General features: G+C 43.8%; 1 protein-coding gene across 2 annotated transcripts in view; it reads right to left on the bottom strand.

Moving 5' to 3' along the window:
• LOC111955169 (ribosome biogenesis protein bop1) overlaps positions 1-22,300 on the bottom strand; it is a 99,555-nt gene that overhangs the window by 24,694 nt on the left and 52,561 nt on the right. The gene's annotated exons all lie outside the window — the stretch shown is intronic.

Here is a 22,300-nt window from a genome sequence, read left to right as displayed (position 1 = left end):
GAAGAAATCTATATATACACGGGACGGGACAAGACAAGACAATACAGACACCCGACTGCTACGCCATCTTGGAATCATCTTGATGAATATACTTTMACGCCGGCTACTTTAGGTTAGATACACACTGATCGCATGAGAAAGAGGAATGTACACAACACAATGATGAGAGGGATAGAGATAGTTCGTGAAAGTATGCCTTATCTACTTTGAAAAACTAGTACAATGATTTTGTCAGACAGCGCTGCAGCATGCTTAGGCAGGCAAGCTAAATAGCATGAATGAAGACCATACAATATGGGGATCACAGAGATAACATTGTGTGTCTGGCTGCTACTGCCTGAGAAGAAATTAGATGACTTTAAAAATCATAAAATAAAAACTAAGTAATATACACAACTGAAATTGTATTATTTCATAGTAATTTACTGTTGGTCTATTGATGTCTACCCAATGTGGACCTGACAGAGACAATAGAAAATATTCCATGTTTTGGCAATTTAAATGTTCACTATTTTGGGCTTGGGAATTTCCATTAAACGTAATGTTATTTAAATGCATTTTGAAAACCGTGATTATTTAACTGATAATGCCCGAGAAGCTGGTGTTTAGAGTATACATTGGTGCGGGTGTTAGGCCCGAGATGAAGTCAAGGGCAGGCAAACCATGCCAATATATCCTCCAATCACAGGCTTCGAGGGCATTATCACCTCCATACCATGGGTTACCAACATATTCAAATAATTATTGACATATTTTCATTAAAAACATTGTTTTGATGAATTTATTCATACTACTTCATCCTTCCACAAGATATAGTCCCGACACAGATCTAGGGTTGCTAGCAAAGCCAGCTGGTCATTCGTTCTATCAGTTCAGTTGCCAGAGACGCAACCCAGTTAAGTATTTTTGTTCTAAATCTATGGACGTGTTTGTTCTAAATGTTCCATTCTTATTCCTTGTTTGCAAGCATTGCCAACTTCGGCTAATACAGTCACATCAAACACTGCAGCCAGAATAACAGCAAAGTAGCTGTATTTGCATCTGATTAAGCTGTTTTCTAGTGATTCTGGGGGGGGGAGGGGGCTAGCCAACTACACAGCTAACACAATCACGTCAAACTGAGGCTAGATTGACAGCAAACGATCTGCATTTTGTAGTTTTCTATTTCTTTGTATGTATGTCACTGACCTACATACAATACCCCATAATGTAAAAGTGGAATTATCTTTAGATTTTTTTWAACAGATTTATAAAAAATGAGAAGCTGAAATGTCTTGAGTCAATACGTACTCAAGTCCTTTGTTATGGCAAGCCTAACGTTCAGGAGTAAAAATGTGCTTAACAAGTCACATAATAAGTTGCATGGACTTTTTTTACGACTACCTCAACTCTTTACCCCACACATACAGTGGGGAGAACAAGTATTTGATACACTGCCGATTTTGCAGGTTTTCCTACTTACAAAGCATGTAGAGGTCTGTAATTTTTATCATAGGTACACTTCAACTATGAGAGACGGAATCTAAAACAAAAACAAATGGATTTTTGTTTTAGATTCCGTCTCTCACAGTTGAAGTGTACCTATGATAAAAATMACAGACCTCTACATGCTTTGTAAGTAGGAAAACCTGCAAAATCGGCAGTGTATCAAATACTTGTTCTCCCCACTGTATGTACGGTCCCCTCAGTCAAGCAGTGAACTTCAAACACAGATTCAACCACAAAGACCAGGGAGGTTTTCCAATGCCTCGCAAAGAAGGGCACCTATTGGTAAATATGTCGAAGAAAAAAAACAGACATTGAATATCACTTTGAGCATAGTTTATGTCTTCATTATTATTCTACAATGTAGAAAATAGTAAAAATAAAGAAAAACCCTTGAATGAAAATGTGTTCTAAAACTTTTGACCAGTAGTGTACACACACACACACAGACACAGACACACACTTCATCTAGGTCACAACAACAGACAAACACAGTCTGCTTAAACTAATAACACACAAACAATTATACATTTTCATGTTCTCACAGTTCAGCAATATTCTTGTAATGTCTGATGTGAACCGCTCTCTTGAGGTCATGCCACAGCATCTCAATCGGGTTGAGGTCAGGACCAGAAGGCGTATTTCCTTCTGTTGAAGCCATTCTGTTGTTGATTTACTTCTGTGTTTTGGGTCGTTGTCCTGTTTCATCACCCAACTTCTGTTGAGTTTCATTTGGAGGACAGATAGCCTTACATTCTCCTGCAAAATGTCTTGATAAACTTTGGAATTCATTTTTCCGTTGATGATGGCAAGCTGTCCAGGCCCTGAGGCAGCAAAGCAGCCCCAAAACATGATGCTCCCTCCAACATACTTTTCACTTGGGATGAGGTGTGCTGTACCTTTTGTTCTCCACACATAATGTTGTATGTTCTTTCCAAACAACTCAACTGTAGTTTCATCTGTCCACAGAATATTTTCACAGTAGCGCTGTGGAACATCCAGCTGCACCTTTGCAAACTTCAGACGTGCAGCAATGTTTTTTTTGGACAGCAGTGGCTTCTTCCGTGGTGTCCTCCCATGAACACCATTCTTGTTTAGTGTTTTACGTATTGTAGACTCGTCAACAGAGATGTTAGCATGTTCCAGAGATTTATCTAAGTCTTTAGCTGACACTCTAGGATTCTTCTTAACCTCATTAAGCATTCTGCGCTGTGCTCTTGCAATCATCTTTGCAGGACGGCCACTCCTAGGGAGAGTAGCAACAGTGCTGAACTTTCTCCATTAACAGACAATTTGTCTTACCGTGGACTGATGAACATCAAGGCTTTTAGAGATACTTTTGTAACCCTTTCCAGCTTTATGCAAGTCAACAATTCTTAATKTRGGGTCTTCTGAGAACTCCTTTGTTCGAGGCATGGTTCACATCWGGCAATGCCTCTTGTGAASAGCAAACTCAAATTTTGTGAGTGTTTTAAGGGAAAGGTAGCTCTAACCAACATCTCCAATCTCATCTCATTGATTGGAATCCAGGTTAGCTGACTCCAATTAGCTTTTGGAGAAGTAATTTGCCTCGGGGTTCACATACTTTCCCCAACCTAAACTGTGAATATTTAAATTATGTATTCAATATAGACAAGAAAAATACAATKATMTGTGTGTTATTAGTTTAAGCGCACTATGTTTGTCTATRATTGTGACTWAGATGAATATCAGACCAATTTKTGCAGAAATCCAGGTAATTCGAAAGGGATCACATACTTTTTCTTGCCACTGTGTGCGCACGCACACGCACGCACACACTAATTGCTCAGCACTAGCCCCCAGCCTACAGCTCTGGTTAAGGCCCCCAGACTACAGTTTTGGTTGGGGCCTCCAGACTACAGTTTTGGTTGGGGCCCCCAGACTACAGTTTTGGTTGGGGCCCCCAGACTACAGTTTTGGTTGGGGCCCCCCAGACTACAGTTTTGGTTGGGGCCCCCCAGACTACAGTTTTGGTTGGGGCCCCCCAGACTACAGTTTTGGTTGGGTCCCCCAGACTACAGTTTTGGTGAGGCCAGGAGGTAGGAGGGGTTAAAATAAGATGGTAATGCTGAGAGCGCAGACCAGCTGCGGTTGGTGGAGGAAAAAGCACAGGTCTCTCTCGCTCTCTCCAGCCACCAGGAAGGAGGGAGCGCGCCTCACTTTTTCCGCTCCGCTGACCTCTTCCTTCTCACAGTGGCTGGAATGCCTTGGCTGCAGGAATAACAGGAGGATTGCAGCATGGAATTTGGGGAAGAGGATGACTTCATTTTTCTTTGCAAAAAAATATATTACTTTGTCATTTTTTATGGGCAAGAACACTAATAATTAGGCAACCAAGAGTTGCATGTGAGAATGAAATTCTCTCCCTTCCCTTTTCCTTGTTATCCTAGAGGTGATATAGCCTAGCATAGTCAGTGTGCATTTGTAGGGCATTGATTGATAGTAGGCTACATATCAACACAGATGTGAACACAGAGGACGGACAAAAAGCAACAAACTGAAAGCAAAGTAATATCACTGTAGTCAGGAACTAGCTGCTAACTAAGAATATTCCAATATTGGTGGAATAGCAGCCAGGTCCGGATCAAATAAAAAAAATTGGAACAGCCGGGCCTCGTATCATATGAACACACTTAAGACCTGTCAAAATTGCAGGAAATTTGCTTTAAAACGGCAACATTTTAAAACAGTTTGGGGTTGCATGGGTTGTGAGGTGGGGAATTGTTACTATGCCGATCAATGACAATACCCATCCGGACCTTTGCCACCTAGGAAATGTGTATGACCGGKCCTTCTCAAATAGTACTTCAGTACTATTTTATCAGTCTAGGGAGTTTAGACAAGGTGACATCCAATAGCCTATTGCAGGTTTCCCAAACTCYGTTTGGTTTTTGTCCTAGCACTACACAGCTCATTCAAATAACCAACTCATCATCAATCTTTGATTATTTGAATCAGCTGTGTAGTGCTATGGAAAAAACAAAACATGCACCCAGGGGGTGCCCCAGGACCGAGTTTGGGAAACCCTGCACTATTGCTTCAAGATGAGAAGAATGAGAAAGGGGGCATCCGAACAAAGAAAACAGTCTGTATTAGGACCAACATAAAGACCATTTATATAACAGCACCCAGGCTTCCACCCAGTCTGTCTAGCTGATAAACAAGAACACATTTGGTTTGAATCCCTTTTGACAACTAAATGGAGGGCTCATTCCTACCATCACCATTTTCCAGTTGGGCAAAAACAAAGTGTGGGAGATTACTGATTTAAATTAACACTAGAGAAGGAGAGGTGTGTGTGTGTGTGTGTGTGTGTGTGTGTGTGTGTGTGTGTGTGTGTGTGTGTGTGTGCGTGTGTGTGTGTGTGTGTGTGTGTGGGTCGTATGGTGATTGATTTAGGATTAACACTAGAGAAGCAGAAGAGGCGTGTGTGTGTGTGTGTGTGTGTATGCGTGGGTGATTGATTTCGGATTAACACTAGAGAGGAGAGGTGTGTGTGTGTGTGTGTGTGTGTGTGTGTGTGTGTGTGTGTGTGTGGTGTGTGTGTGTGTGTGTGTGTGTGTGTGGTTGTGTGCATGGTGATTGATTTAGGATTAACACTAGAGAAGGAGAGGTGGTGTGTGTGTGTGTGTGTGGTGTGTGTGTGTGTGTGTGTGTGTGTGTGTGGTGTGTGTGTGTATGGTGATTGATTTAGGATTAACACTAGAGAAGGAGAGATGTGTGTGTGTGGTGTGTGTGTGGTGTGTGTGTGTGTGTGTGTATGGTGATTGATTTAGGATTAACACTAGAGAAGGAGAGGTGTGTGTGTGTGTGTGTGTGTGGTGTGTGTGTGTGTGTGTGTGTGTGGTGTGTGTGTGTGCATTGGTGATTGATTAGGATTAACACTAGAGGAGCGAGGAGGTGTGTGTGTGTGTGTGTGTGTGTGTGTGTGTGTGTGGTGTGTGTGTGTGGTGTGTGTGGTGTGATTTAGTTGTAGTAGGGGGATGACGGTAGACTTTTGGTGCTGTGATTTGCTCGAGATCCAGTGGAGTCTGTGATGTGCATCTATGCATATGAGCTTGTCTATCCAGACTACAGACCTTTACAGACGAATGCCATCACTAACGTACCACTATTCCACTAGGCAGAGAGAAATGCCATCACTAACGTACCCACTATTCCACAGGCAGAGAGAAATGCCATCACTAACGTACCCACTATTCCACTAGGCAGAGAGAAATGCCATACTAACGTACCACTATTCCACAGGCAGAGAGAAATGCCATCACTACCGTACCCACTATTCCACCAGGCAGAGGAAATGCCATCACTAACGTACCCACTATTCACTAGGCAGAGAGAAAATGCCATCACTAACGTACCCACTATTCCACTAGGCAGAGAGAAATGCCATCACTAAACGTACCCACTATTCCACTAGGCAGAGAGAAATGCCATCACTAACGTACCCACTATTCCACAGGCAGAGAGAAATGCCATCACTAACGTACCCACTATTCCACTAGGCAGAGAGAAATGCCATCCATAACGTACCCACTATTCCACTAGGCAGAGAGAAATGCCATCACTAACGTACCCACTATTCCATAGGCAGAGAGAAATGCCATCACTAACGTACCCACTATTCCACTAGGCAGAGAGAAATGCCATCACTAACGTACCCACTATTCCACTAGGCAGAGAGAAATGCCATCACTAACGTACCCACTATTCCACTAGGCAGAGAGAAATGCCATCACTAACGTACCCACTATTCCACTAGGCAGAGAGAAATGCCATCACTACGTACCCACTATTCCACTAGGCAGAGAGAAATGCCATCACTAACGTACCCACTATTCCACTAGGCAGAGAGAAATGCCATCCACTAATGTACCCACTATTCCACCTGGCAGAGAGAAATGCCATCACTTAATGTACCACACTATTCACTAGGCAGAGAGAAATGCCATCACTAATGTACCCACTATTCACTAGGCAGAGAGAATGCCATCACTAATGTACCCACTATTCCACTAGGCAGAGAAATAAACAGAAACCCCTCCATAATGCTCACTTACAACCCCTTACTGATTTAAAATGGACTATAACCTGAGCAGGGGACCAGACTGCCTCATGATCCCAACGCATCAAAGTGCTCAAATAAGCCTTCTCTTACCGCCCGCTTGTGCTTTCCACAGTGAAGCTGAAAGGACATTAAAAAAAAAATAGGGGAAAAAAATAAATAATTGGTTTTGAGTTTATAGTGTTATCACATGTGGGCCAAAACCAAGTGTCATCATTAAAAGCAGCAACCTTGTGACTAGTCGAGGGCGTTAGGGACAGCCAGACTAGTAGAGCGGCTAGAGGACAGCCAGGCTAGTAGAGCGCATAGAGGACAGCCAGACTAGTAGAGCGCTAGAGGACAGCCAGGCTAGTAGAGCGATAGAGGACAGCCAGCTAGTAGAGCGCTAGGGACAGCCAGACTAGTAGAGCGTTAGGGACAGCCAGACTAGTAGAGCGCTAGAGGACAGCCAGACTAGTAGAGGCGTTAGGGACAGCCAGACTAGTAGAGCGCTAGAGGACAGCCGGCTAGTAGAGCGCTAGAGGACAGCCAGAGCTAGTAGAGCGCTAGAGGACAGCCAGGCTAGTAGAGCGATAGAGGACAGCCAGATAGTAGAGCGCTAGAGGACAGCCAGGCTAGTAGAGCGCTAGAGGACAGCCAGACTAGTAGAGCGTTAGGGGACAGCCAGACCTAGTAGAGCGTTAGGGGACAGCCAGACTAGTAGAGCGCTAGAGGACAGCCAGACTAGTAGAGCGTTAGGGGACAGCCAGACTAGTAGAGCGCTAGAGGACAGCCAGGCTAGTAAGAGCAGCTAGAGGAAGCCAGACTAGTAGGAGCGCAAGAGGACAGCCAGACTAGTAGAGCGCTAGAGGACAGCCAGACTGTAGAGCGCTAGAGGACAGCCAGACTAGTAGAGGCGTTAGGGGACAGCCAGGCTAGTAGAGCGCTAGAGGACAGCCAGGCTAGTAGAGCGCTAGAGGACAGCCAGACTAGTAGAGCGGTAGGCGACAGCCAGACTAGTAGAGCGCTAGAGGACAGCCAGACTAGTAGACCACATGACATGAGCTGTACCTTCTGTAGTGTAAACAACTGAACGAGCTTTATTGATCATTTGGAGGGAATTAAGTGGTGCCATCCTGAATCAGACAGAGGTGATGATGTCAGAGTGGGGGTCATTACTAGAGGTCGACCGATTATGATTTTTCAACGGAGATACCGATTATTGGAGGACAAAAAAAGCCGATACCGATTAAATCGGCGATTTTTATACAGTTGAAGTCGGAAGTTTCATACACCGTAGCCAAATATATATAAAGTCAGTTTTATACAATTCTGACATTTAATCCCAGTAAAAGCTCCCGGTCAGTTTGGATCAACACTTTATTATAACTTCACTAGGGTAGGGGCAGCATTCGGAATTTTGGATGAAATGCATGCCCAAATTAAACTGCCTGCTTCTCGGGCCAGAAGATATGATATGCATATAACTGGTAGATTTGGTAGAAAACACTTAAAGTTTCCAAAACTGTTCAAATAGTGTCTGTGAGTATAACAGAACTGATTTGGCAGGCAAAAACATGAGAAAAATCCATTCAAGAAGTAGTTTTTGTTTTGTAGTTTTCTATTCAATGCCATTACAGTATCCATTGACTTAGGACTCAAACTGCAGTTTCTATGCCTTCCACTAGATGTCAACAGTCTTTAGAAATAGTTTCATGCTTGTATTCTGAAAAATGAGGGAATAAGAGCATTCGGAATGACTGGATGCTAAAGTGTCGCAGAGCTTTTTCATGCGCTCGACAGAGAGAGAGCAATTCTTGTTTACCTTTTAAATTGAAGACGTTATTGTCCGGTTGAAATTTTATCGATTATTTAGGCTAAAAAACACAGAGGATTGAATATAAACATCGTTTGACATGTTTCTATGAACTTTACGGATACAATTTTGATTTTTTTGTCTTCCTGTTTTGACTGCGTTTGGGCCTGTGGATTACTGAAGAAAACGCGCAAGGTTTTTGTATATAAAGAGACTTTATCGAACAAAAGAAACATTCATTTCCTCATAAATGTCTGCTGAGTGCAACATATGAATATCATAAGGGATTAATTTTATCTGCTATTTCTGACTCTGTTCTACTTGGCTGGTTACTGTTTGTAATGAATTGTCTAGTGGGCTATGTTCTCAAATAATCGTAAGGTATGCTTTCGCCGTAAAGCATTTTTTAAATCTGACACCGTGGTTGGATTCACAAGACGTTCATCTTTAAACCTATGTAAAATATGTTTTGTTTTCTGAATTTTTATGAGTATTTCTGTATTTGAATTTGGCGCCCAGCAGTTTCACTGGCTGTTGAAGAGGTGGGACGCTAACGTCCCAACATACCCAAGAGAGGTTACGAATGTGAAATGTCAGAATAATAGTAGAAAGAATGATTTCAGCTTTTATTTCTTTCATCACATTCCCAGTGGGTCAGACGTTTCCATACACTCAATTAGTATTCGGTAGCATTGCCTTTAAATTATTTAACTTGGGTCAAATGTTTCTTGTAGCCTTCCACAAGCTTCCCACAATAAGTTGGGTGAATTTTGGCCCATTCCTCCTGACAGAGCTGGTGTAACCGAGTCAGGTTTGTAGGCCGCCTTGCTCGCACACGCCTTTTTCAGTTCTGCCCACACATTTTCTATAGGACTGAGGTCAGGGCTTTGCGATGGCCACTTCAATACCTTGACTTTGTTGTCCTTAAGCCATTTTGCCACAACTTTGGAAATATGCTTGGGGTCTTTGTCCATTTGGAAGACCCATTTGCAACCAAGGTTTTACTTCTTGACTGATGTCTTGAGATGTTGCTTCAATATATCTACATAAATTTCCCTCCTCATGATGCCATCTATTTTGTGAAGTGCACCAGTCCTTCCTGCAGCAAAGCACCCCCACAACATGATGCTGCCAAACCCCGTGCTTCACGGTTAGGATGGTATTCTTCGGCTTGCAAGCCTTCCTCTTTTTCCTCCAAACATAACGATGTTCATTTTGGCCAAATAGTTCTATTTTTGTTTCATTAAGASCAGAGGACATTTTCTCCAAAAAGTACAATCTTTGTCCCCATCTGCAGTTGCAAACCGTAGTCTGGCTTTTTTATGGCGGTTTTGGAGCAGTGGTTTCTTCTTTGCTGAGCAGCCTTTCAGGTTATGTCGATATAGGACTCATTTTACTGTGGATACTTTTGTACCCGTTTCCTCCAGCATCTTCATAAGGTCATTTGCTGTTGTTCTGGGATTGATTTGCACTTTTCGCACCAAAGTACGTTCATCTCTAGGAGACAGAACGCGTCTCCTACCTGAGCGGTATGACGGCTGTGTGGTCCCATGGTGTTTATTCTTGCATGCTATTGTTTGTACAGATGAACATGGTACCTTCAGGCATTTGAAAATTGCTCCCACGGATGAACCAGACTTGTGGAGGTCTACAATTATTTTTCTTTTAGGTCTTGGCCGATTTCTTTTGATTTTCCCATGATGTCAAGCAAAGAGGCACTGAGTTTGAAGGTAGGCCTTGAAATACATCCACAGGTACACCTCCAATTGACTCAAATTATGTCAATTAGCCTATCAGAAGCTTCTAAAGCCATGACAATTTTCTGGAATTTTCCAAGCTGTTTCAAGGCACAGTCAACTTAGTGTATGTAAACTTCTGACMCACTGGAATTGWGATACAGTGAATTATAAGTGAAATAATCTGTCTGTAAACAGTTGTTGGAAAAATTAATTGTGTCATGCACAAAGTAGATGTCCTAACCGACTTGCCAAAACTATAGTTTGTTAACAAGAAATGTTTGGAGTGGTTGAAAAACTAGTTTAATGACTCCAACCTAAGTGTATGTAAACTTCAACTGTATATATATTTGTAATAATGACAATTACAATAATACTGAATGAACCCTTTAATTTTAACCTAATATATATTCTTTCAGTGAAATACGGAACCATTACGTATTTTGTCGAATGGGTGGCAACCCTAAGTCTACATATTGCTGTTACAATGCACAATCTTCAATGTTATGTCATAATTATGTAAAACTCTGGCAAACTAATTACGGTCTTTGTTAGGAAGAAACACAGTTCGCAACAAGCCAGGCGGCYCAAACTTTTGCATATACCTTGACTCTGCTTGCACTGAACGCAAGAGAAGAAGTGACACAATTTCCCTAGTTAATATMGCCAGCTAACATGCATTTATTTGAACTAAATATGCAGGTTTATAAAAATCTACTTTTGTGTATTGATTTTAAGAAAGGCATTGATGTTTATGGTTGGGTACATTTGTGCAACGATAGTGCTTTTTTCGCGAATGCGCTTTTGTTAAATAATCACCCGTTTGGCGAAGTTGAAGTAGGCTGTGATTCGATGATAAATTAACAGGCTGAWTATATGCAATGCAGGACAAGCTAGTTAACCTAGTAATATCAATCAACCATGTGTAGTTAACTAGTGATTATGTGAAGATTGATTGATTTTTATAAGATCAGTTTAATGCTAGCTAGCAACTTACATTGGCTCCTTGCAGCCACAAGGTCTTTTTGACACTGCACTCGCGTAGCCATGCAGTTTCCTKATGGATTGCAATGTAATCGGCGTCCAAAAAAAGCAGTTTACCGATTGTTATGAAAACTTGAAAATCGGCCCTAAATAAAATCGTCCATGCCGATTAATCGATCGACCTCCAGTCATTACCTTTAGACTCTCTCCCTCCGTCTGTGATGGAAAGACACAAGCCTATCACTCTCACTCCGATGGAAAGACACTCTCACTAGTGGCAGAGTGACTTTGATCTCCAGAAAAGAAGGAATGATGGTCTCAGGTCACAGGGATGACTGAAGGCTCAGTCCAGTCAGTCCTCCCTCCACTCCACTGTGTGTCACAGGGAATGAATCAGTCCCATACCCAATGACTCAGTGGAATCAGCAAACCATGAACACATGTCTGTGACTGTCCGTTATAAATATCTCTCAGTCTGAAGACCGTCATTGAACGTCTACTTTTCAGTGTAGCTCAGGTTGCAAAATGTCCAGGTTTTCAGGAAGTCCTGGTTGGGGATTCCTGATTTCACGCTTATTCCCCCCTGATACCAGGAATCTTCTGACCAGGATTTTAGGGAAACCTGGGATTTTGGGGGAAATGTACCAGAATTCTGGAACTCTGTCTCTAGCCTACTTACTACTGAAGACCAAAGGTCTATCCATGTCTACTGAAGACCAAAGGCCTACAGTATGTCCATCTATGAGACGGAGGTCAGAGGGATAACGTCTCTGTGTGCAACAGAGCCACATAACTACACTGAAGAGATTACCCAAACCAACACACCTCTTTAGCAACCCACCCTCCTTCCCTCCCTCGCCAGGCTGCCAATCACTAACCACTAGTCTGGAAGTTGTTTTTGGACCAGAAGCAACATTCCTGGAAGTGCAGCATTCCCAGCTCTCCAGCAAGTCTAAATCCTGGAAGGTAACAATTTTGTTGTMGTTGCAAATTCTCGAAACTAGTTCCCTAAAAATAAAGTGACTGAACTGTGGGTAATGGAGAGACGAACTGGTAAACAAACTCTGGCTGGGCACAATAGTTCCCACTTGACATCACCTCTTCCCAACAACCCACCTAAGTAAAGCCCATTTCTCCCTTCAGATCCTAAAGGATGTAGCTGGGCCTGCTCACTAGAGGGGAAACAGTACACATATTCTACAGAACCGTTCAGTACAGGGACTTAGGTTCAATCCGTATTGTGAACAACACACTAGGCCTATAGGCTATGCCTATGATGTGTTGTATGCCTCGAGTGAATCTGAGCTGAAAACATTTCAGGCTATTACATTGAAACAACTAGAACCTGTACACATGTTGTAATCAACATGAAATGCTGAAATGGTGAAGGTGCATAAAGACGGAGGAATTCTTCTACGACGTCATTGTTTTTAGCACTACCCATAGAGTTCTTAAACTATGGTGCACAACATCATTCAATGTTCCAGTAAATCAGCACAATCAACTTTTTCATAAAAACTAAATAAAAAGAAAGTGTCCGTCGTGGAGCTAGAATTGGGATCATGTATACAGTATTAATACCGATACAACAAAKGAATAAGAGAGCGACGTACAATATGGCAAACTTCACAAACAAGCCATTTGTGGTAATTACATGGCTGCGYACATCTTTTTGCACCTTTCGCCATTGCTGCATTTCACACTGTTCTTTTGAGGCGCAGCCGGGAACTAGTTCTGTACGATGGTGAGTGGTGGGATCAATAAACCAAGAGGATTCAACATCATCGTTTTAAATTTCCAGTTTGAGAACATTTTGGTCTTCCCAGTCGATTCCAACAGCGAAGAACAGAAAAAGTACGTGGCCACTGTTCAACGAGAATAGCCTATGCAGCTGCCAACACCACAACGGTCTCCCATCTGCATTCAAGCAGCCCTTCACAGCTGATTCTGACCAGGCCAAAGACATGACAAGCGCGACAGGTTTGTTTATAGCGTTTGAGAAAAATAGGGGGTTTCAGCACCTCGTGGAAGTGCTCGAGCCACGTTACGAACTTTGCCCCCTCTCGCACAGGTTGCCCCCTCTCGCACAGGTTGCCCCCTCTCGCACAGGTTGCCCCCTCTCGCACAGGTAGTACCCGCTCTATATAAGCAAGTTAAAGCCAACGTTGTCAATGAATTGGCCAACGCACCCCGTGATGTGCTTATAACGGACGGATGGACCTCCAGGGCTACAGAAAGCTACTTGACATTGACAGCCCATCACATTACCCTGGAGTGGAAATGGAAAGTAGCGTGCTACAGACATGCCCCCTTTATGAGTCACAAGTACGCATATTTTTTACTTTGTAAGAACATATAGCATAGGCCTATACACCATCTGAGTCATGTTTGCATATTGTTTTCACACACACACTGCACTTTATTTTAGTGTTGTTGTTGAGTAATTTAAGTAAACACAAAGTGTTGGTATTTCTCATCGGGTATTATATGACTCATGATCATATGGAATCAGGAAAAACAACACTTTACATTTCCTTAAATAAACAAAAATGAACTACAGTAATTGTTGGCAATTAATTTCACCGCTGTACCAAAACATGACCCCAAAACCGCAATACGTACCTAGACGTGGTGAACCGTTTGGTGAACCATTACACCCCTACTGCTCAGTATAATAGAGTGGAGGTGCCTGGATTTAAGAAATCGTACCACATGAGAGCTGGTTCTGCTGGTCCCTGGTGAAAACTCTAGGGATTCTCCCAGGGGGGATGGAGAAAGAGTGGGAGAGGAAAGGTGGCTGTCCCATCCCCTCACCCCTTTACACCCTCCCAAGTCTCCCCCCTGAGAGGATGTAGCAGTGTATCCACAGCAGGTTTAGCCATAAGCTCTGCTCTGAGTTGTTTCCTCTGCCATGGTCAAAGCCCTCCGGAATGCTGTCCGTCTGTCTGCTCTGTCTCAGAGACACACAGGAGTACACGTCTGGACATGGCCGCCCACTGCTGCCTCACTGTAACGGGTCTGTTTGATGTATCTGTCCACATGATAAATCACTAAGTGATTTCAGACCCGCCTCAAAGTCACTGTACAACACAGTGATGCTATTCAGATAACTTATTAGCAATAATAACCACCCCAAAAATAACTCAGCTAGTGGATCTATTAGTCTAGTGGAAACATTCACAAAACAGTTGTCAATTATAGCAGTACTGGTTCAGCGACCAAATAGTTATGCTAACTTCAACAGAACCTGTTTCTATGGTCAGTCTCTCTGCGCTGGGAAAAACAACTGGACCTGACGTCATGGTTCTGGACCAAGTGACGTCATGGTTCCCCAAACACGACAGGGGGACATAATGATAAGCCTGGTATGATTGATGTGCTGAAAACTAAATTATCCCATGACAGTTTGTCAAACTAAGCAGCTTTCCTGAATTAACACGTTTTAAAAAAGGGACAGGCGTGGTGCAGGGGCCCATATGAAAGACAAGAGGAATCGGGACCAGACCCCAAGCTAGCTAATGCATTCACCAGCTGAGCTGACGAGGGGGTGGAAGGTGGTGGGCGGATGTGCCGGTTGGTGCTGCAGATTTTGTGGTCTGGGTTCCTTGGTCCCAGTACAACCACAGAGGTCAATTAGCAAAGTGTGTTTGATATTTCAGACGTTTATGGATGCGTCTGCCCACCGCAAGCATCACACACACATCTGTCAGTGTCCCTGTCTGTCTCTGAGGCTGAGAAGGGGAGACCCTCCTGGGAACAGGAGAAGGAGACCCTCCTGGGAACAGAGCTGCTGTCTCACTGTTGTCAAGTGACAGACAACCAGTTACTGTAAAAGACAGAGCATGTTCAAAAAACAACAGATATCCATAGAGGATAGCAGGTCAACATCATTAATCACATCCAGATTATCCTACTAGACAGAAGTGTCTTGGTTTTAGAAAAAATAAACAAAAAACAATAATTTATAGAGCAAGTATTATGAATGCCAAGTCTAGTCTGTAGTTATACTATATCGGCCCTAAAACTGAAAAAAATCTGTTGTTCTTGTTCATGTCCATAGTTTCAGGTTTGAGTAGTCGTATCTACAGGATACACATGGGATACACTGTCCAACAAAATGCTTACTTGCAGGTTCCTTCGACAATTCAACAATAAGAGATAATAAAAGTAAATGTTTCTGTAGAAAAGAAGTGCCATCTGCCTGTCCCCATCAGATCTGATCACATCCCCTGCTCTGCAACCCCCCCTGCTCTGCAACACATCCCCCCCTGCTCTGCCAACATCCCCCCCTGCTCTGCAACATCCCCCCCCTGCTCGCAACAGAATCCCCCCCTGCTCTGCCAACATCCCCCCTCTCTGCAACACTGCACACCCCCTGCTCCTGCAACATACCCCTGCTCTGCAAACATCCCCTGCTTCTGCAACATCCCCCCTGCTCTGCAACATCCGCTGCAACACCCCCTGCTCTGCAACACCCCCTGCTCTGCAACATCCCCCCTGCTCTGCAACATCCCCCCTGCTCTGCAACATCCCCCCTGCTCTGCAACACCCCCTGCTCTGCAACACTAGCTGGCCTGATGGAAAACCAACCACATTCAGCTCATTTTCTTTTCCATGACAGACAATTTTAAGACATTATTAGACGGGATTATTTTTTTTCTTCAACCCCAAATGGTCACAAATGTCCCCTTTTTATTTTTAGGGGAAAAAAGGGGGGACATCGTGGACTTCATCTTTAGGTTTCCGACCGGGCTCCTGTGGCTTTCTGATGACAACCATGACCGTCCGTCCCCACCATGTTTGTTACCATATTATCCAAGTGTTGGGGATAAACTGGACTGGCCTTGAATACCATCTCCACGTGTTGGTGTCTCCTCATCTGCCTGTGTGTTCTGTCATTAATATGCTTAACAACCAACATCTGAGGCTGTCATGGCCATGTTGCATTTTCATTTGTATTGCCTATTGTGAATAACAGCCAGTAGCCTAGGCTGCAGTCACACACGCTAGTTTTTACTGACTGCAGTGTCCGTAATATAAAGAAAGCCCTGTATGAGCAACTTTGAGTAGGGAATGGATGCATTAGAGCGTAACTAGTGAGGGGGTTTCAACTTCGAAAATTGCTTTGCTTGCTTGGCACGGTTCGGACATCTTATTCACAAGAACAAGTGAAATGAATCTGTGGGTGCTACTTTCAACGATTTATTGTGGGAAATTATACTGTAGTAAATAGGAATACGCAGAGTGCAGAGCTTCTAAGTATGAAAAGTGTTAGAAACGTTTGCTGAAGTGAAGTGGGCCTAATTATACTGGCACTGCCAGACTGGTTGGTTTGGGCAGTTCCTCTTGACGTCAGCAGCTGTCTATGGAAATGCATTGCTTCAAGCGGGTTTAGGCTACTCGGCTACTTGGAGACATGGCTGGTTTTGGGCACGGACACAGATGAAGCCTACTACTGGACTAGAAAGCAATGGAAAAGCTTAGACTTAAGTGACTTAAGTGAGTAGCAGTTGGAGCCAGGCTACTTTAGATGGATGCTTTCTGAAGCCTATTCCTCACTGTATAGATATACTTACTGGGCACAGGCATGTGAGTGACGTGCCATGTGCAYACGCAGCAGCCTGCCTCAGCCTCCTCCCTCTCTCCACAAATGTAGGTTTACATTTCCCTCTAATGGGATKATTTATAATCCCAGTAATCTTTACCCCACTAAAGGAATCCAGCCACCCCTACTTTTCCACTCAGCCAATCCAAAACAGAATATGCGCCTGCTGAAAGAATGTGCGCAAACACATGCTATAGTGTGTGTGTCTGTGTATTATATAGCGTGTGTTGTGTGAGCGCCGAGTGAGAAAGCGCGTGTGTGTGAGAGCAAGCATGTGTGTGGCTTCCATGAGTGGCAGCAGCACGCAGCCCATTAGAGTTGCCTCTTACAGCCACCACTAACAGCCTGGTGGAAAAATGAAATTGGAAAATGACCATGGAATAATATCCAAAACCCAAGAAGCCTGCATGAATAATATGTGAAAATCAACACGGGCCCGAAAAGATTGTCACATTACTACTACTTCAGGTCCATTTAAGGGTGTGGCGCTTGCAGCAAGCAATATCCTTCTGGTAAGAGATATTATGCTGCAGTTTGGACAGAAGAACAGTGAGGCTACAGGAGGGGGGGTCATCTCCCAAAAGACGATAGGGAGTTTTTAATGACTAATCCATGACAGCCATTTGGCTGAGCTTTGCGTGTTTGTTTCAATTAACTCTTGAGCAGCGGCATGTATTCATGGCTGCCAAGGGAAGCTAGGCTACCTAAAACATTTACCAAGAAATTGTGTTTCATAAATGTCTTTCAATTTGCAAGAGGCTGCTAAAAGGATCTCACCAGAGAAAGCAATAAAACAGCACCCTCTGTCTCAGTATGTGTAGGGTATCTATCTCATGCTGTCTGGTCAGAAAGAGTACGGCATTCTTGCCCCTGTAGCATTGAATGCAAGGGAAGCCAGCGAGCATTTGGCCTCCCTTGATAATTAAAAAAATTATAATAATAGCCAATCAGCGTTGAACTAAACTGAGTGAGCTCTGCTGCGAACGGTCTGGCCCACCCAAAAAAAGTTTAAAGGGAAGCGAAACTGGCTTCAAACCAATCACATCACAAGCCAAACGTCATTATTGAAAGTTAAAAAAAAAAAAAGATTTGTTGCATCTTGTTGGGTTGCTGTCCTCCGGTGGCTAGATAGCTAGCTAAAATCATCCCTTTCCTAAATTAGCCATGGATGGAGATAGCGATTTGGCCTTGTGGTTTTACTTAATTCTCCYTACTGACCAATGATTATAACAGCGATTCTGATCCAACCATAAATTCATACATTGTGCCCCTGTCCGGAAAGGACGGAAGTTAAACATGTAGGTAGATGTAGTATGCTAATGTTAACTAGCTGTATGACAGAGTCATATACCGTTTAGGCAACATGAAAGAGAAGGATGGCATTGGCATTTCTATACAAGTAGGGTGACACACACACGTACCATGGACAGCCACATCATATATAGCTTACGTTGGTTGAACTAAATCGTTTTTTGTATCTTTTAGTTGTCACTGTATTAGACTAAGCAGAGGTGATTAGATGATGTTGAGATGTTGAGGTTGAAATGGTGCTGGAAGAGTGGAGGCAGCTCCTGTTTTCTTTGTGACTTGCAGTAACTCTGTGGTTCTAAATCAACAGTTGTTCAGTAGTCCAAAAATGTTGGAAACATTACCTTCCTTGACCATGCTGTAGGTCATGTAACTGTTTGGTACATGTAATATGTTTTGTGGACTTCACCAGACAGATGTTGCTCTCTGGTTTTGTGATGAAACAAAGGTGTGGCTGAATTTATTCTGTCTTCTTATTGTCTCGGCCTTAGGCCTATATATAATGGTGTCAAGGCATATGAACTAACAGGTTATAGAACAAACAACGCAATTATCACAACACATAGGTTGTAATATGGCTTTTTCCCCCCTGGATTGGCTACCCCTGTGATTTTACCCACGCACCACCACTACTGCTCTTGAGAGCTCCACAAGAAATTTTGCAGATAAATTAATTAATTGAATGAATGTACTTCCTGTGAGAAAATTCATTTCTGAGATCTAAAAACATTAAAAAGGTTGGGGTTCTCAAAACCAGCCCGAAGCKTCAGGTTTTAGATGAAAAATAACTGACCAAAACTGTCACAGTGTTCCATGGGTGACTGGACAAAACACACCCAGATGATCAGGGCCAAATGTGGTCCCCTTCTCCAGCTCTCCCTCTTATTATTATTAGACTCCTGAACCGACAGAACTGAGCAGTATTGCTCCGGTTCCTTTTGTATTTCCAACCTGTTTATATGCTTAATGCATTGTAAATGTACCCGAGAGAAAACACGCCATAAAAAAAAGGAAAAGGGTAAGAAAGGAACACTTTAACGACGGAAAAGCCGGAGTGAGCAATTTCGAACTCAAGAACAAAAGGTCCAAGCTAATTGCATTTTTTGCTCTTTTTCGGGGGGGGGAATAAACTTACCTCCTCCCCATTGAATAAATTAATTTAAGTCATGGTTTGTTGTGAGCCTAACAGGTTCTCCACCGTCCCACTCTGTACTTTGTTTTATAAGCGCAGCTGCTCTCGCCGCTATGTCGTCTGGGTTGCATTAGGAGCAGTACTGAGCCTGAGCATTTCTCAGCTCCTGAGCTCCGGCCCGTCCAGACCAGAAACACCCCCAGGTCCACATGACAGACAGACCAGACAGAGAGCGAGAACGCGAGAGAGAGCGAGAGCGAGAACGTGAGAGCGAGAACGTGCGCGCGAGAGAGAGCGAGAGCGAGAACGTGCGCGCGAGAGAGAGCGAGAGCGAGAGCGAGAACGTGCGCGCGAGAGAGAGAGCGAGAACGTGCGCGCGAGAGAGAGCGCGAGAACGTGCGCGCGAGAGAGAGCGCGAGAACGTGCGCGCGAGCGAGAGCGCGAGAACGTTCGCGCGAGTGCGCGAGCGAGGGAGAGCGAGGGAGCGCGAGAGAGCGAGGGAGCGCGAGAGAGCGAGGGAGCAAGAGAGAGTCAAGGGAGAGCGAGGGCATGCGACAGAGAGAGCGAGGGAGCAAGAGAGAGCGAGGGAGCAGAGGAGAGCGAGGGAGCGAGGGAGAGAGAGAGCGAGGGAGCAAGAGAAGAGGAGGGAGGAGGGAGCGTGAGCGAGAGAGCGAGGGAGCAGAGGAGAGCGAGAGGCGAGCAAGAGAGACGCGAGGGAGCGAGTGCGAGAGAGCGAGGCGGAGGAGGCGAGGGCGGGAGAGCGAGAGAGAGCGAGTGCGAGAGAGCGAGTGCGAGAGAGCGCGTGCGAGAGAGCGGCGCGAGAGAGGCGCGTGCGGAGAGAGCGCGTGCGAGAGAGCGCGTGCGAGAGAGCGCGTGCGGAAGAGCGAGCGATGCGAGAGAGCGAGTGCGAGGAGAGCGCGTGCGGAGAGAGGCGAGAGAGCGCGTGCGAGAGAGCGCGTGCGAGAGAGCGAGCGAGAGAGCGAGCGAGAGAGCGAGCGAGAGAGAGCAGGACAAAGCGAGGGAGCGGGAGAGAGCGAGAGCTTATCCCACCGGCCTGGACTAGTCTAAGCCTCCTCTCTGATTGGCGGTTTGTGGTCAGGCACGGGGGACAGTGGGAGTCGTATCAGACTTAACAGGACTCTGGCCTGAGACAAACCCACGCAAGGGTGCTGGTGTCTGGATAGAGGGAGGGAAGGAGGTTGAGAAAGTGCTTTCCACAGATGGGGAACTGGATTAGATGTCGCACCGTGGAAGTTATAAGGAGCTAATGACTGTCAGATGGCAGACTGGATGCATTTCTCCTATAAGGTGGGAGGAAGGAGTGGGCTGGCCGCTCTGACAGGAAGATAACAAGCATCGTCATCTGTTACTCTCCATGTCAGCATTTATGAGGTAACAAAACGAGACATCTGAAGAAGAGGAACCTCTTAATGAATGCTGTCATGTTATGAGCCGATTCCTTCCATTGTTAATTAACTGCTGCCAGAGAAATGGCCTGCTGTCTGTAATAGCGAGGAAAGGTGGGCATTAGCTCAACCCTAAAAAGAGATCATGGATTGTATTTCAAAAGAGAAACTTCTGAACTTAGTTAGTCATGAATCATATAGTACAGTTGTCTGTAGTCAGACCAGATGCATTTGACCTGATGCAGCCTAGTTCATCTACTGCCATTTCCAAACACTGAATCCATCAAGAGGATTAAAAGATACATTCAGCATTCTGAATAAATGGTATCCATCTCTCTTTACTGTAAAAATAATCAAACATTTAGCACTGAAAAATGTGTGTACAAAACTGAGGCGAAACAGCCTTGCTTGTTTGGGGACCCACTGTCCAACATGTCGCTGTCAATAAAATCCATTGCATGGAGTGAGAAAGGACAAATAAGGCAATACAAATACCTCAAGTGTCATTGACTTACACATATCTATATGGAATAAGACTAATGAGTGCATCTCAGCCGTTGAGGGCAAATGTATACTTGGTCTGCTTAGAGCATTATAAAACACKGACTGTTAAATCCATCCTACTTCAAAATTGGTTTCACAAGGAAATAAAAACGAAATCAGACAACTCAAGATTTTATTCCAATTGCTTCGACCGAGAAAGAATAAGAGGAAAAGTGTATTTGGAAGAAGATAAATCGGAGGACATGTTTTGACTTGAGGAAAACATTATTTCACTACCGTTGCATTTATAAGCTCACTAATYATTTAATGCTGCAAATAAAACAAATCCAAACATCCCATTTCCTTTTTAATAAAGAATCAAGGACTTTTCCTTCCATCTATTAAAATAGATAAGATCTCTTTAAGAATTTATGAGTGCATAAGAATGCGAAAGCTTTAAATATGCAATTTTATGTCCCAACCTTGTTAAGACAAGTTCACTTACCAGTGACATTGAGAAAACAATTAACTATAGAATTAGCCAAAATGCTAATACGGCTATTTTGTGTCATCTTAACTAAACCTAATCACATTTATAAAAAGTAATATTTAAAATGGATGGTTATTTACTGGTTGTACGCTTAGTAGGAGACCAAGCATTATGGGACGGTACTCCAGTCCCAAATCTAACTAATGGAGAAGATCACAAGAGAAATAGACAGGAGCTCCATGTCGTRATCCTTCCTGGAAACGGCCTGTACTCTATGGGCCTGTTAGACTCCGAGTCACATCATTAGGAAGAGGCTACCGTTACAGGCTRGATCGGTTCAAACCAGGGAGGGACCAATAGACGACCACATCATTAAATGATCTGACGTACCGGTATAAAGATGATGAATTATAAGTATTATTAGTGGAATAGAGGACTGGTCACACATTTTAGAATTTTCAGTCGAGATTAGAATATTTGGTTTGTCACTTGAATGACTTCATAGGTCAATTGTACCTGGCCAGTCAAATGAGTTTAATATTCTTTCAACCAATTAAAAGCATTTTGACAATATCTCTGTGAAAGAGTTCTTTCTAACCCTATGAGAATTACCCTGTCAACCCTCACCCGCTGTGCCAGTCTGTATGTAAGCGTTACGTACAGCACTGAGTAATTGACCATCTTCATGCTAGAAGAACAATCTGTTTAATGGCCGTCTGGTGTCAGGCAAAGAGAACATATATGACCGTCAACAGAAACCATCTCTGGGGCTTCCTGAACATTAAGAATT

This window comes from Salvelinus sp. IW2-2015, linkage group LG30 (assembly GCF_002910315.2).
Source record: "Salvelinus sp. IW2-2015 linkage group LG30, ASM291031v2, whole genome shotgun sequence".
Classification (NCBI taxonomy): Eukaryota; Metazoa; Chordata; class Actinopteri; order Salmoniformes; family Salmonidae; genus Salvelinus; species Salvelinus sp. IW2-2015.
Note: the sequence above shows the minus strand (reverse complement) of the source record. Positions and strands in the feature narration are given on the sequence as shown.